Below are 17,541 nucleotides of genomic sequence, written 5' to 3'. Positions count from 1 at the left end.
TGGCGGTAGAGGACGTGGTCGCGGTCGTGGAAGAAATAATGGTGGGCCACGATGTCAAGTTTGTGGAATACAAGGTCATATAGCTTTAACACTCAGAAACAGGGTTAATCACTCCTATCAAGCTGATGATTTTCGCAGTGGAAATAGTGTGACTACAGGAGGTTATCATCCTGATAGTGGCTAGTTTATGGACTGTGGAGCCACAGATCATCTTACTAATGATTTGGATCGGATAACAACTCAAGAGAGATACACTCGAAAGGATCAAGTTCAGGTGGCAAATGGATCAGGTCTGTCTATTTCTCATATTAGTCATTCATTAATTCCCGGTACGGATAGACCCCTTGTTCTCAAGAACGTTCTTCATGTGCCTCATATTACCAAAAATCGTTTATCTGCTCATAGACTTGTCACAGATAAAAATGTGTTTATTGAACTCTATCCTAATGTTTTCTTTGTTAAGGACATTTCCACGAAGAAAACAATCCTCCTCGGTAGAAGTAAAGGGGGACTCTATCCAGTACCGATCAGTCGTAGTCATCCTCAAGCTTTTTCCAGTGTCAAAGTCTCAACATCTCAATGGCATAGGCGTTTCGGTCATCCAAATTCCACAGTAGTCAAGTCTATTTTGAAGTCAAATAAAATAGGTTGTTCTTTTTCTAGAGAGTCTTTTGTTTGTGATGCTTGCCAACGAGCTAAGAGTTACCAATTACCTTATCATAGTTCAGGTCGTGTCACTTCATCTCCTCTTGAGCTGGTTTATACTGATGTTTGGGAACTAGCTCAGACGTCTAGTGGAGGTTTTAGATATTATGTCAGTTTTTTGGATGATTACAGTCGTTTTAATTAGATCTATCTTCTTAAAAATAAATCAGATGTTGAGCAAGTGTTTTATACTTTTCAAACTCATGTGGAACGTCTATTAAATGTCAAAATAAAAAGCATGCTGTCTGATTTGGGTGGTGAATACCAAAGACTTCAAAAATATTTTCAAAAATCTCGAATTGCCCATCGTTTCTCATGCCCACATACTTCATCTCAAAATGGTGTGGCGGAGCGCAAGCATCGTCATATTGTTGAGACTGGATTAGCACTTCTTGCGCACTCTTCACTTCCTCTTAGATTTTGGGATGAAGCTTTCTTAACTGCATGTTATCTTATCAATCGTATGCCCACTGGAAATCTTAACAACCTTACACCTATTACACATCTTCTTAAAATCAAACCTGACTATTCTTTTCTTCGAGTGTTTGGGTGTGCTTGCTGGCCAAATCTTAGGAAGTACAATACTAGAAATCTCAATTTTCGATCCAAGCAATGTGTCTTTTTGGGGTATAGTTCTCTTCATAAAGGGTATAAGTGCTTGGATAGAACTACGGGTCGTATCTATATCTCTCGCGATGTTATCTTTGATGAGTCTCAATTTCGTTTTGCTAATAGTAATTGCTCATCATTGCCATCTAATCACTCTACCTCAGCCTCATATCCTTAGAAAGAACCGGCAATTATTAATGATCATATGAGAAACTATGACTTATCATTATTATATTCTAATGATTATCATGTAGTTGCAGTACCACCTTGTGCACAGGTGCCATCATCGCTTCCTCTGGTACCCATGCCTACCACATATGACAAATGACAGTTACTTCCACCTAAGCATATCACATCAGAACTACCCAAATCAACTTCTGTTTCTCCGGAACCTGAAACACCAACTGACAATATGCCAACTGTCACTTCGTTGTCATCTCCTACAGCAAATTTGCCATTTGTTGCTTCCGCATCTGATTCGCAACAGTCAAGCCCGACTATCCAAATTAATAGTCCTGTGTCACCTCCAGCAGCTCACACTAGACTCCGTGCGGGCAAGTCATTTCCTAGAATTTTTACGGATGGTACAATACGTTATGACTCAACTAAACGTGCTTTCTTTTCTGAGGCACCCACTTCTCATCATGTGGCCTTGGCTGATCCGGCGTGGAAGCAAGCAATGCAACAAGAATTTGATGCCCTTAAGCAAAATAAAACGTGGACATTGGTTCCGCGGCCTCCTGGTACAAATATCGTGGGGTGCAAATGGATTTACAAGGTCAAACAATTGCCGGATGAATCTATTGACAAACTCAAAGCACGTTTGATAGAACGTGGTTTCACACAACAATATGGTCTAGATTATCATGATACGCTTAGTCCTGTTGTAAAACCTGCCACTATAAGATTGGTCCTCGCTTTAGCTGTGTCTCGTGGCTGGCATCTTCGTCAAATTGATGTCAATAATGCATTTTTACACGGGTTCTTAGCCGAAGATGTGTACATGCAACAACCTCCTGGCTTTGAGGACTCATATCATCCTACTCATGTCTGCAAACTACACAAAGCGATCTATGGTTTGAAGCGATCTCCACGAGCATGGTTCTCTCGCTTAAGTGACAAACTGCACTGCCTTGGTTTTTCCTCCTCGCGAGCTGACACCTCTATTTTCTTGTTTCGTGGAGGTTCTGTCACTATATACATGCTCGTGTACGTAGATGATATTATTATTGTAGGTTCTTGTTCTAAAGTTATTGATAAACTTGTTGCTGCCTTGTCATTGGAATTTCCAATTAAAGATTTGGAGCGTCTCACTTATTTTCTGGGAATTGAAGTGCTTCACAATTCAGGGGGAATTACTCTTCATCAGCACAAATATACCACTGATCTTCTACGTCGTGCAAACATGATGAATTGTAAAAGCGTTTCAACTCCCATGCTAGTAACAGACAAGCTTGCTTTGGATGTTGGTACACCTCTAAATGAAGTGGAAACTTTTAAATACAGAAGTATGGTAGGTGGATTACAATACCTTACTCTCACACGACCTGATATCTCGTTTCCTGTCAATAAAGTGTGCCAATACCTCTCTAGACCCACTAATGATCATTGGGAGGCTTTCAAGAGAATTTTTAGATATATAAAAGGAACTTCAACTATGGGATTAAATTTTCGAAAGTCATCCTCAACCTTGTTGAGTGTCTTCACAGATGTAGATTGGGCAGGTTGTTTAGATTATAGGAGGTCAACTGGTGGTTTTGCTATATTTTTAGGTCCTAATCTGATTGCTTGGAGTTCTAGAAAGCAACCTACAATATCTCGTTCTAGTACTGAAGCTGAGTATAAGGCACTAGCAAATGGTACAGCTAAAGCAACTTGGATACAATCACTACTCAAGGAATTGGGAGTTGTTCAAACAAGAGCACCGGTTTTGTGGTGTGATAATTTGGGAGCCACGTATTTAACAGCTAATCCGGTGTTTCATGCTAGGACAAAACACATAGAGGTTGATTTTCATTTTGTTAAAGAAAAGGTGGGAATGGGAGCTTTGGATGTGCGTTTTATATCATCTAATGATCAATTAGCAGATGGTCTCACAAAGCCAACTACAAGGAATATGTTGGAATGTTTGTGTAGCAATCTTAACCTTGCTCCAGTTAAGATTGAGGGGGAATGTAAAACGGATAATAGATAAGTCTCATATTTGAATGTTTAGATAGAGTTGTTGTAAATATTAGATCCATAGTTTTAGGATCTGATTGTTTATCTTGTTATTGTAATGTGTTCATATATAATGAGATTATACCCCTCAGGGTTATTTACGCCAAAATCGAGTTTCTTAACTAAAAGAGTTGCGGAATTTGTTCCCAAACAAAATATGATAAAATAAAGTTTATCAAAGCATTTCATCAAGAGATGCGTTTTCATTATATAACAATATTCGTGATGTCATGTTTCGATAAACAGACCAAAATCATAAACAACATATTACAAGCAATACAACAGTTATATACATATACAGGCTCATAAACAAAACAACTTGATGATTCATCCATCTTATGCCCTCGCGCCACTTCCTGTAATACAAATAAGACTGAGTGGGTCAGGCTTGGGAGCCTGGTGAGTATATAGATTTTTCAACCCACAATAAATAATTATATTTAATTTTCACCAACCAACAATAAACCGATTACCCATTCTCATTATCCTCACTTTACGTTCCTAAAACAACATCTATTACAAGGGACCTAATCTAGGATTTTCATCGGGACGGACATTACTGCAAGGGGTTTCTTCAACAATAGATGTCCTAAAGTCAACCATGAGGGGGATAGAGTACATCGGTGAACACATCGTTCACAACACCTACAGGTTATGAACCTGCTAGCATTCCACTGGACTGTCTAGAAAGAGTCTGTGGTCGTCATCCATACTCTGCTAGATGACTAGGTCAACATCAACAACATCGACGCCTCTCATCGGTTTATCACACATCAACTATCTACCCAACATTTTTTAGATAAAAATATACATATGCATACATATGAAACTTAAAAATTGATAAGATAATCATTCAATACTCGTTCCAAATATACAGATTCATTCCAAGTAACAGATAATATATATCTATATACACATAGCACGTATTCACTTGGAGATACTTTATATCTATGTGTTAGAAGAAAAGGAATATACACTCACTTAATCAGAAGATGATCGGACAGTACTACGACTTGCAGAAGTAGTATTCTTTGGTAAAACCGTGATCTCTTCACACACCGGGCTTTTCGCGGGCAGAGCTTCGGCTCGGAAACTCTTTCTTCTCGGGATCTTCGGGGCTCGTTTCAGGTCTCGGGATGATATCGAGGCTTCGGGGGTACTTCTTTGCACTTAAATCGAGGTAGAACGGGAGAGAGAGAGAGAAGAGAAAATAGCAACCCTAAACGGATGGCCCTTCAAATCTATTTATAGGGAAAAATTTGCCCTTGCCACGTCGTGACACCTTTTTCCATATCGTGGGCTTGGTCGTCACTACATGCGTCATCGCATGTTGCGTCTGGGGGACTCCAGGAGGTGTCAGAAGACTTGCCATGTTGTGGCACTGCTTGCCATGTCGTGGTATCTAACAGTTTTGTGGTTTCGCTCCCCGAAGTTCATAAATTCATAACTTTCGCATACGAACTCCGTTTTTGACGTTCTTTATATTGACGCGTAGGTGAGATTATGATCTACAACTCTCGTTTAGACTCCGTTGGCTAATATGACTTTATTTTTAATATATTATAAATATATTACTTATATATTATTTTTAGTAGGCCGGGATAGGAAAACTCCATTATAAATCAAGTATTCGGCTTAAACGAGATCTTCGATTCTCGTTTAGATTGTTTTGGCTAAAAACCGCTCGATCTCAAATCAAGTATTCGGACTGCATACTAATAAGTCGAAACTTTAGAAAAAATCAAAACTTCCTCATACGAAGTCAGATTTGGGCGTTCTTTTTTATGCACACTCTCGGTTTAACGAACTCTTCAACTTTCGTTTAGATTACTAAGGCTAGATACCGTTCTATCTTAAATTATTATTTTACGTCATTCGGCGTCGTGCCGGTTCTGTCGCGAAACTTCGACAGATCATAACTTCTTCGTTATAACTCGGATTTCGGAATTCTTTATATATTCAGAAACCTCGTTTCAACTACTACAACATTATCCAAAGATATCAGCCTCTACTATTTTATTTTGAAGCTTATTTTTTATTATTAATTCATTTAAGCCACACAACTAAGCACAAAACATATAATACTCAAATAATACATTCTTATTATTTCAAAATGGGTTACAAAGATTAACCTAGACTATTACGTCGCTATTAGTGACAAGCCCAGAAACACATGCGTTACACATATCATCTCGGTATTTGATGGATTTTCCAGAAACCATCAATAAAATATCATCAACGAGAGATTAAACATTTCTGAAGTCATAGCTGAATTCTACAATTAATGCGAACAATTTGTGTTTGTGAATAACTATTATTCAGTTTTAACAATCCTTGTTAAAACTAGTGCTAACTTTTACTACATAAGATTGTGGTTCTTGAGCTGCTTCAAGTTTCATGTATCTTCCACTTGCTTTGTCATTAGAAGCTTGCTTTCTACTAACTTAGCTTTCACAAGAATAAAATAACTTATTCTTGGTGGGTTTGCATATGATAATCTAAGCCACACTTAGAGTATTATACAAATATGTATTTAGTAGATTTTGGGTTTAGAAGCTCTAGTCTAACATCGACTTCAAATCCACAAAACATTAAGTAAGATGAGAATGGAGCATTTCCATTCTAAATCTTATAAAGTGCTTAATCTACTTATTAGTTGGTATTTGTATTCAAGATACAACTAATAGTGATTGAAGTATTTGTTGGATAAGGTGTCTAAGTCCATAACTTATTTGGTATATACTTGACTCGACCCGGCATGGTCCATTTGGGTTGCATTTCATCCAAACTATTTATGGATAATTTTATGAGAGTTATACACATATGATTATTAATATATTATAAGTTATAATATATTAATATGAAGTCATGTTATTTAATTAGTCTTAGTCTTAAATTAATTATGAATTAATTTAGAGATTAAAAGGAAGACTAATTAAATTGTGGGCTATTATATTTTATATAGTGTGGGCTAATACTCATTTGTTAATGGGCTAAGCTAATATGGAAGTCCATGGATGATCCATGGAGCTTTTAACCCATGGATCCTTGGAAAGGAAAAGACATGGGTTATTAGGGTTTCACCCTAATCATGTACACTATATAAGCATGCTTATGGAGCATGAAATCGTGCCTAAGTGTAACTAGTGAACTAGTGTGTGTGAGCTTGTGTGTGGCCGAAATATACAAGTGTATACACTCTCTCAAAGTTTTCCAAGAGTTTGTGGTGTTTTGTGATTCCATTTGAGGCATTCACACTATTGGTGCTTGGCCCTCAAACTCCTCAAGAACCAAACTCATCAAAAAGGTATGTAATCTCTTCTAACTCTTTATGTTGAAATGTTCCCCATGCCATGTTAGATAGGTTATAAACCTTGGAAAAATTATTGTTTTGCATGTATTTAGACAAACATAGATCCAAGGTTTATTAGGGTTGCATGCACACTTAGGAAGTGTTAGATTGCTCAAAACCCAACAGTGGTATTAGAGTCTAGGCTTGCTTGTTTGAATACTTGATGCAAATTGCTGAAAAATCGAAGATTTTATGCTGTCTGCACAGCTGACTCGCTAAGTCCATGAAGGGACTCGACGAGTCCAAGGAAAAACTCATCCAACTCGGCGAGTTGGTTCATGCACTCGACGAGTTGGACCCCCAGACAGCATATCTTCGAGTTTTGGTGCTGGAATTGGTCTAGAATCGTTACCTTAAATTGTTTTGGACTCATAAAATCTGTTTTTGATGTGGTAATGATGATGGTGGACCAATTTCAAAGTTATAATCAAAATTTCAATTTTATATATGTTCATATGATTCTTGAAATTGTTGATGTGGATGTTCATGTTCATATGAGTTTTGTTAGATCATAGGAATTATTTGCAAATTGTTTGTTAGTTAATTCTTGATCTTAATGTGTTTTAATGGAATTCTTAATTTGTCCTCAAGTTATGGAATTCCAAGAGGTTTTCTTTTATTTTTTTTTAAGAAGTTGTAGGTTACATTTTCTTGAAGAGTTTTTCCCATAAATGTTTTATGGACTCCATAACTTGTCCTCAAGTTATGGATTTCCAAGAGACTCTTCATTAAAAGCTTTAAAACACTTAATTAAAACTCATAAGTTATGAATATCCAAAAGTTTTGAAGAGTTACAAAACTTGCCCTCAAGTTTTGGAATTTGGAAAAGTTTCACACACTTTAATAAACTTTAATTCCAACACTTAGAATTTTAAAAGTTAAAATTCAACACTTATACTATTTATAACATTAATGGTTAATTATTATATATATGTATAAGAACAAGTCGTTTTACCGTTAGTAGGCCTCATTCACGAAGCCGATCTATAAGGTGGGTATAAGGTTGTTGCCTATAAAATGGCGACTTAATGGGTGTCCACTCTCACCCACCGCTTGCTTGATCGGTGGAGGGTCGTTAGCCGAACGGGTAGGACAATGACTTTATATTCTCATTAAAAGTATAATGATTATTATAAAGTAACTAAATATTTTTATTTAATTCTCAATCTTAGTTACTTTAGGAAAAATGTGAAATTGGTGCTAGCCCATGGAATTCACACTTTGTACCTTACCAAATCGTTGGTGGAGCGTGTGTGGTTAACCGGCACACTAACTTGGACTAGTAAGGACCACGAAGGGTGACTTAATGTTTGTCATAGATCAATGGAGCGTGTGTGGTTAACCGGCACATTGATTAGGTGATAATATTAAGGGTACCAAGTGAATTGGTATGGTTATTCACACCTTATTTTGTGATCCTCGGTATCCCAGTCACAAAATTTGAGAGGGCACACTCGAGATTGAAACATGCCATTGAAAAGTTCAATGAATCTCAAAAGATCTAGGAATTTCAAATCCAATTAAAACCTAATAAATTATTTCTTTTTCATGGTGGAAATTGGTGAATTGTCATTCGCCTACCTTCAAATATTTTATAGCTTGGATTACTGCATCCCTCTTCTAAATTATAAAATATTGTGTTGGGTCCTAGCCTTTAATATTTCATATTGGGTGTTATATAAAGGATTTTGAATCAATTAACTTGATTTTCTCCCATTAAAGATGTCTGGTTCAGACAACTATGATCTTCCCAAATCTCTTGAAGATGGTGTCACTCAATATCATGCTTCACTTCCTCCACCTCCTCCAATTATTCTCCCTCACCCACAAGTTCTTGAAAAGTTTAAAGTCACTCAATCCCTATTGGCAAGCATAGTCTATGTATGCTCACATCTTGGAGATAAATTCACATATTGACAAGCCGGGAGAGTTGGGTGTCGAAGTCTCGTGAAAGTTGGATGTTCAATCACTTTCTTAGTAACATAGTGAGTCTCTTTGGGACTACTATGAGACAGACTATGACACGAGCCTTAATGATCTTATCTATTTTCTTTGTGCTGGGGAATCAACAATGATTTGGAACACTAGTAAAGAAAATTTTAATAAAAGATCAACTTCCCAAACCTTAAATGGACATTGACAATAGTAGCATTGGATATCTAGAAAAAGATTTCTCTTCCCAATGGAAAGGGATCGGCTATAGTCAACTCGGTTGACCAAATGGTAAAGAGAAAGGCTAACTCTGAGATAGTCTCATGTGCCATTACCAAAGGGTCCATGTGTTTTGTTGCTGAGGGAAGGTACATTGGTTGCGAAGCTGCCCTATTCACCTGAAAGGTCATAAGGTTGATCAAGTCAAAAGGTTTGACTCTAATTCAGTTAAAGTCCACTGACTAACTCTATTAAGTTCCTATTTGGAGATTCTTATTACATAATGTGAATGGGTCACATGTTGATGTTTTTAAGAATCAAAAGAAAAGATAGGAAGCTTAATGTAAGTATATGTTGATTCTGATTGCGAAGGTGGGTTTCGATCGCATGGTTCGGTAATCAGAATTTTGAGCTGTTGCTTAAGAGTTATAATATATTGATTAGGAATAGATAACAACAAGGTTTTCATGTGGATTGTAAGGATAAGTTTTTCCGCAAAGTTTTAAAATAAAAGAAAAAAGGGTTTTAATTTTATTTATTTTAAAAATATCCTTACAATGGCATCTGTGGAAAATAGTTGCTTATATGTTTCCAGTAATAGCAATATTGGAAAGTGGATTTGATTCTTTCATTTGTGGTAGTGTCTGAATTTACCAAATGAAGAAAGTTTTTCATCACCCAAGTTTCAATTGGACAGAAACTTGGAATCATACAAGTTGTATTGTATGATGAATGAGAATTTTCATCTTTGAAAATTAAGACTAATTCTTTGATCACATGTATATGTGAGTCAATTGAAGGACTAAGGAATTAGGTACACTGGGTGTGCGCTAGTCAAGGTCCACCACAAAGATGATTTGTCATGATTTACTAAAGATTAGTAAATATGATTATACTTATAAGGTTAAGTATAATTCTGTAACATTGGAAAGGTTACAATGTATGACAAAACAAATGAGAAGAATCAAATTAGGCAGAAAGATAAAAGTTTCTCAAATCTGAAAGGATGGGAGAGTACTTTAGTATCATATTTCATGATCATCTTAATGATTATGAAACCATATCACAAATTCATACTCTAAGGACGTCTTAGTGCATTGTTATGGCTAAAAAGAGAGGTTATGAATTGTTGGATTGGTTAAAATCAAGAAGATGAGTCATACTTCGTTCCTAAACAATTCTTAGAGTCATACTCCAAGATTGTAACCTTGAGTGACATAAAGTAAGATTTATTAACACTAGTCAAATGTAAGAGTAAAATGTTTTCTACTCTTGTACATTTGAGATTGGTAAGTTGTGATGTTTTGGATGAGACAAAGACCAACTAAGACCAATTGTGTGAAGTGTTAGTCTTGATAAGAATCCGCACTATCCCTTGAATATTTGTTTTGTCAAGGAATGGTTCTTGACTGGGGAAACTTATATGTCAAGGGGACAGTGGGAGCCTTAACGATCCTGAAAGAGTTTCAAGATTTAATCAAAAGTAAAACCTGTAATTTATCACTAGCACACGACTTAACGTTTGCAACCTATCGTGTTGACATAATTCTTATTTCTGTACATACTTCAAATAAGTTGAATTTGCATGTGAGTTATCAGAGTTCAACTTGGAAGCATTGGTGGGCCTTGTGCTACCAAGGTGACAAGAAACTAAGATTGAACAAGTTTAATCCATGTAAGGCTGAATTTCTCACTAACCTTATCTTGTGATTATGGTTTTGATAAATTCACATGGATAGGAACTCATACACTATAAAATCTAAGTGTCATAAGGTTTCTCTCCGATTCATGAAAATGATGGTGAGGAAACGCTTTCACTAAGTAGATTTTAAGTCGATAGCAATTGTGTCGTTTGCATTTTCAAAAGTCATTAGTGGAGCGCGTGTGGTTAACCGGCACACTAACATGGACTTGTGAGAAATGGCAAATGCCTAAGCAATTGAGACTATGATTACGGCATCCCTTTTCATAGTTCTGAAAATTGTTTAGACATACATGTAAGCTATCTAAGAAAGGGTGTATGAATCTAAATTTCAGAAGTCCAGCAGATTTCTAGAAATATGTCAGAGCTAGTGGGAGCATAAGTGTTATGCTAATAATCATCATGTTAGTGGGAGCATGATAATTATGATTAGTATTGCAAGCTAACAATGTTAATTATAGAAAAACAAAAGTTTTAATTCGTGAAGTTGCAGGGGTTGAAAAAGTCGTTTTGCTATAATTAAGGGAGAGAAAATTGTACTTCATTTCAATTCTAAAGCTTAGATTGAGATTTTAATCATCTTTAGTCAAGAATATATATGAATTTTATGTCTGAATGGTTCGATTTAAGGAAATTCTATATATATTACGTTCTCACAATTCAATTATGACTACGGCATCCCTCTTCATAGTTAAATCTTGAAATATGGCAAATAAAAAATATTGTAGCAAAAGACTGGTCTAGTATCATGTCTTTATGTGAGACATCATGAATCGTGTCCCATATGCTTCAGATATAGGATCGATTTCATGTGCTATAATATTCATCTTTTCTAAATTTTCCAAATGCTTAGGGCATTTAGAAGGGAAAAGTCTAGAACTGGATATGACTAAAGTGATTAAGCAATTGTCGAGGACAATCTGAGGTTTGCCAAAGATTGGTTGCTCAAGGAAATTTGGAAGTATAGTGTTAATTTTGGCAGGACCATATTGACATTTTCTGAAAAGAGGTAACTCTTGTTCGGAAGTGATATTCAAAATGGGACTATGGAAATGTCTCCATAGGTGGAAGTTATTCAATCTATGTAAGATTAGAAAACCTTAATGCAAGAAGGATGTTCAAAGCAATGTACTTTGAATATGAGACTTCGGTTCCATAGAAGTTGACCTTCTTTGGAATACTCTATAACGACCGGTGACAAGGTTTTGGTGACTTTGTGAATAATCATTACAAGAGGAACATTGCATAAAAGTTTAAAATCTAATAGATTTTTTGGGTAAATGATAGGAATCGGGGATTCTCACATTTACAATAAGGATTTGGGATTGTGAAATGAGTATCATTGGAATCATGTTCAATTGATCTACATCACAATGTAAGGATCATAGACAAACATAGTGTGCATACTTGGAGTATGGCATAACTATTGTTTAGAAAACCAAAGTGTACATGCTAGGAGCACGGGACGACTGTTGTTTTTATTCAAGTCTTAAGTTGATTGTTTGAAACATTATACAATGAATAATGTGTAATCAATATGGTGATAAATAAAAGGTGGTTTTGTTTATATTCAAAAGGGTTCTGAGACCATATTGGATTCAATTATTATTGTGTTTCACTTTGCATGTTTTGACTTCCAAAATAGCTAGGTTATTCTTTCCGAATGACTAAGTTATTTAAACACTCCACAGTCATTCATATGTTGGAAGTAGGTATGAATCAAGACTGTCATGAATTGGGTTTGTAGATGGCTAAATGGGTTTAGTCATAGCAATGGTTGCTACAACATTCATGAGTGCTCATAAGTTATGAGTATTGGAATAAACCCACGCTCACTTGTATCACTTCATGGAATTTATCTCGAGTGATCGTGAGACGGTAACATCATATAAATCTTCAAACCTAGAGATATGAGTTGTTACCTATGAGTTGGTTATGCATTGATTGCACGTAAACACATCAGTAACTTGATGTTATAAAACATGCCTTTGTGTACAATTCAACAAGTAGTAGAACAAGTATATGAGTCGAAGTTTATCTGTTCCTTCTAGAAATAGAAGCGATATCTGGGCCCCTCGATGATTTTGTTGTGACCTATGTATCGGCCGGTCAGAACTAAATTGATGTGTTCGATTAAGTTCTTTGTCAAACAAATCGAAAATCGGGAAACAAACTGCTGGACAATAAGTACGACGTTGTTCCATGTATTTGTCTGGCTGATATCATGAGGACAGAGGATTATATGATCACTTATCTAAAATGGCGCTTCATAGTTCAACAGAGTCTTCATAGTTCAACGGAGTTTTCGAGAGCTACGATTGCTGGTTGGTTCCTGAAGTAACATACGCAAATATAGTTATTAGACTTATCCAAGTGGGAGTCTGTTGGATAAGGTGTCTAAGTCCATAACTTATTTGGTATATACTTGACCCGACCCGGCATGGTCCATTTGGGTTGCATTTCATCCAAACTATTTATGGATAATTTTATGAGAGTTATACACATATGATTATTAATATATTATAAGTTATAATATATTAATATGAAGTCATGTTATTTAATTAGTCTTAGTCTTAAATTAATTATGAATTAATTTAGAGATTAAAAGGAAGACTAATTAAATTGTGGGCTATTATATTTTATATAGTGTGGGCTAATACTCATTTGTTAATGGGCTAAGCTAATATGGAAGTCCATGGATGATCCATGGAGCTTTTAACCCATGGATCCTTGGAAAGGAAAAGACATGGGTTATTAGGGTTTCACCCTAATCATGTACACTATATAAGCATGCTTATGGAGCATGAAATCGTGCCTAAGTGTAACTAGTGAACTAGTGTGTGTGAGCTTGTGTGTGGCCGAAATATACAAGTGTATACACTCTCTCAAAGTTTTCCAAGAGTTTGTGGTGTTTTGTGATTCCATTTGAGGCATTCACACTATTGGTGCTTGGCCCTCAAACTCCTCAAGAACCAAACTCATCAAAAAGATATGTAATCTCTTCTAACTCTTTATGTTGAAATGTTCCCCATGCCATGTTAGATAGGTTATAAACCTTGGAAAAATTATTGTTTTGCATGTATTTAGACAAACATAGATCCAAGGTTTATTAGGGTTGCATGCACACTTAGGAAGTGTTAGATTGCTCAAAACCCAACAGTGGTATTAGAGCCTAGGCTTGCTTGTTTGAATACTTGATGCAAATTGCTGAAAAATCGAAGATTTTATGCTGTCTGCACAGCTGACTCGCCGAGTCCAAGGAAAAACTCATCCAACTCGGCGAGTTGGTTCATGCACTCGATGAGTTGGACCCCCAGACAGCATATCTTCGAGTTTTGGTGCTGGAATTGGTCTAGAATCGTTACCTTAAATTGTTTTGGACTCATAAAACCTGTTTTTGATGTGGTAATGATGATGGTGGACCAATTTCAAAGTTATAATCAAAATTTCAATTTTATATGTGTTCATATGATTCTTGAAATTGTTGATGTGGATGTTCATGTTCATATGAGTTTTGTTAGATCATAGGAATTATTTGCAAATTATTTGTTAGTTAATTCTTGATCTTAATGTGTTTTAATGGAATTCTTAATTTGTCCTCAAGTTATGGAATTCCAAGAGGTTTTCTTTTAAATAATAACCTAAACTCACAGAGTGTAGTTCCAACTTGATTGTGCTCAGCTGGTACTCGTTAATAAGTATCTGCAATCAATTTAAAAATATTAGATTAACATTTAAGTACCAAGTACCTAAGTGTTACATGAAAAGTATGAGTTCTATCTAGTATATACAAGAAGTACTAGTCTCTTCCAGCCTTTCTTTCCAAATAAGAGGAGTAAATCCTCTTCCAGTGTCCAATTGCTTCACAAAAGAAACAAGATCCATCTATGTGGGCTTTAGTAGATTTCTTGGGCTTAAAGGTGTTCAATCCATAAAACATGGGCCTCCTGGATCACACAAGGTGATTATTTTAACCTTGCATTACTCCAATGTTTAAACTAACTTTAAATAAAATATCATTGTATTTATTGGAATATTGCTTGACTTGTTATATACAAATATATGTTTAAATTATCCAAGACTTCCTAGAAGTCATGAATAACTATTTCTCTCTTGATGTTAGAAGCATCTTTAACATCATAGTGATCCATTTACTAGGTACCATTTCCAGGTTTATTGCTCAAAGCAAATAGTTTAGGACTAGGATCTTTAAAAGTATACAATTTTAAATCTCTCACGAGATTGTCTCTTAAGACATGAACCCATTCATTGAAGTTGTATCTATTGAATGTTGTTGTTTCGTAAGTTATTAAAGAAAATGATAATTCATGATAATGAGAATGGATTATTTGACTACAAAATTTTAACAAAATTCATATAGTGTTTTCAATATTTAATCTTCAATAATTTACACCCTTTTAGTTTTAAAAAACATTAATTATCAAAGTCTAGGATCCAAGTTGCCAAACAAATAAATGGTTAGGTATCCTTTATCCCATCCATTTGAATTCAACTCGGTAGATATCGATTATCAATTATATCTTACTAGATAATTCCTAAATTTGTGGGATCACTATTAACAAATTCAATTAGAAATGTTTGATCCCATCTATGCCTCGAAACTCTCTTGCTTAGGTATCCTTTATCACAAAAGATTTCTGATCAAATCATCCAAGTAGAAAAACTTGTGTAATCGGCCTATAATTTGGTTATAGAAATCAGGAAGACACCCCGACCATCAAAAGACAATACTAAGTGGTTAGGTATCATTTATCCCACTAGTACATACAAGAGATGTGTGAGTGTTTTTCAAGAGGATTGTATAGATTTGAGGTTTGTAAAGAAAAAGTCTTTATATGTTTTATAACTCTAGTTTAAAAACATAGGATATCATGTTTATTACATGCATATAATAAACCATGGTATCAATTTTCAAAAGATAATCACTTTTAATGGTTCTATATAAAAAGCTAGTTTTTATATAATTTGTCGCAATTCAATTTTAATAACCGGTATTAAGTTTGAATGCATTTGAACCTTTTATATCTTTAATAAAACTTCGTTTTATTACTTATATATTTGGAGTTTGTATAAGTTACAAAAAGCACCATTTTAAAACTAATAATGAAGTATTTCAAAATTTATCGTTATTAAAGATTTTATAAAATTGTGTTTTATTTTTTAAAATAATAACTTGATACATCTTATATCCAATTTTGAAAAAACCAAACCCCATGTGATGTTTATTTTGTCCAAAAGTATTTTAGCATGTGAGATGTAGGAAAAATTGCCTCCTTAGGGATGCATTCATCCACCAACTTTGCCACCTCTGCATTGATTATCTTACTTATATCACCCGCTTGCCCCCTTTTTTTCTTGATAGGGGTGCTCCCTGGGAGAATCTTCAAGCTATACTCAATGACTTCATGATCGACCCCTATCATATGAGTAGGCTGCCACACGAAAACCTTGGAGTGATGCTTCAAGAGGGATACTAACTTTAGTTTTGCTTCTTCCAATAGGTTGGCACCTATTCAAATTGTTTTCCCCAAGTAATCCAGGTGAATGATGTGCTTTTCTATTAGGCAATATTCCCTAGAGTTTTTTGACGCACGCACTAGCTCTGGTGTATCAATTACTTGACGACAATAGTGCGGTCATAGGTTAATGGCGACTATTGCGGTTAACCCCTCATGCGTGCTGAACTTGACAATACCATGGATCGTTGATGGTATGGCCTACAACTAGAAGAGCGTAGGTGGCCCGAGCAAGATGTTGTGCTTTGTTGGGAGGCGTATCACAGGAAATTCAATCTTTCATGTGATCTTATCCTTCCCATCGTGACTGACCAAGGTAAGTGGTAAATATATGGTACCCATAGGCCATTGGCTATGCCTTATGAAGCCTACTAATGGTCTACATGTAGGGCACTTTAGTCCTTCCTTCCAGGATGTGAGCAACTGCCAAAAGTAATGTTCATATAGTATGTATGTATTGCTACCGTTGTCTATGTAGACATGTTGAACTTGTGAGGCTCGAGAATTTGATATTGAGTATGTTTCCAAATAATACCTCGGTGCCATCCTTTGATTTGTGGGGCTCGCCTCTTTTGTGGGGCCTGGCGATGGTGAAGATGTCTCCCTTTTTCTCTAGGCATTTTCATGCGTCTTTTTGAGGTAGGGTATTCTTCTGATCGGCATCAAACTTGGACCTCAGGTCCTTTGTGATGTCACAGAGGTCTCCCTTCAACTATTTTTTTAAATCTCTTTCTTCAGTATCATACACTCGCCAGTATCATGAGTTTTGCTCTTGTGAAAATCACAATACTTGCCCTTTTCTTTGTCCGTCTTCAGAGGAGTTTTCTCAATGGTGTAGACATCGATTCGGTGGCCCTGGTGTTCGTCTTTGCCAAACCGACGATGTCTTTGACATGGGTGTCATGAGTACCTGTTGATTTTGTCATCGTTGCCATCCTAGCACTCTCGATGGCAAGTGTTGGAGTAGGATACAACTTCTTCCTATTTTATGTATGCATTGGCAATGGCCTTTTGATTAGCCTCTTTTCTCTCTTAACCTTCGATCTGTATAAGATACTTCTCGAATCTATACTTAAGCTCATCCCTCGACTGAGGTGCCATCCCCTGCATCTTTATCGACAGAGGGTCAGGGAGTAGACCTTGGGCGAAAGCGCCGGTTACAAGGAATTCCTCATGGCCCAGGATGTTCAGTGTTGTGAGACTGAATCTGTCATAATATGCCCTTATAGACTCTCCCTCATTTTGTTTTCATGCCATTATTGAGA

Source organism: Lactuca saligna, chromosome 8 (genome assembly GCF_052625555.1).
Source record: "Lactuca saligna cultivar CGN05327 chromosome 8, ASM5262555v1, whole genome shotgun sequence".
NCBI lineage: Eukaryota > Viridiplantae > Streptophyta > Magnoliopsida > Asterales > Asteraceae > Lactuca > Lactuca saligna.
Note: the sequence above shows the minus strand (reverse complement) of the source record.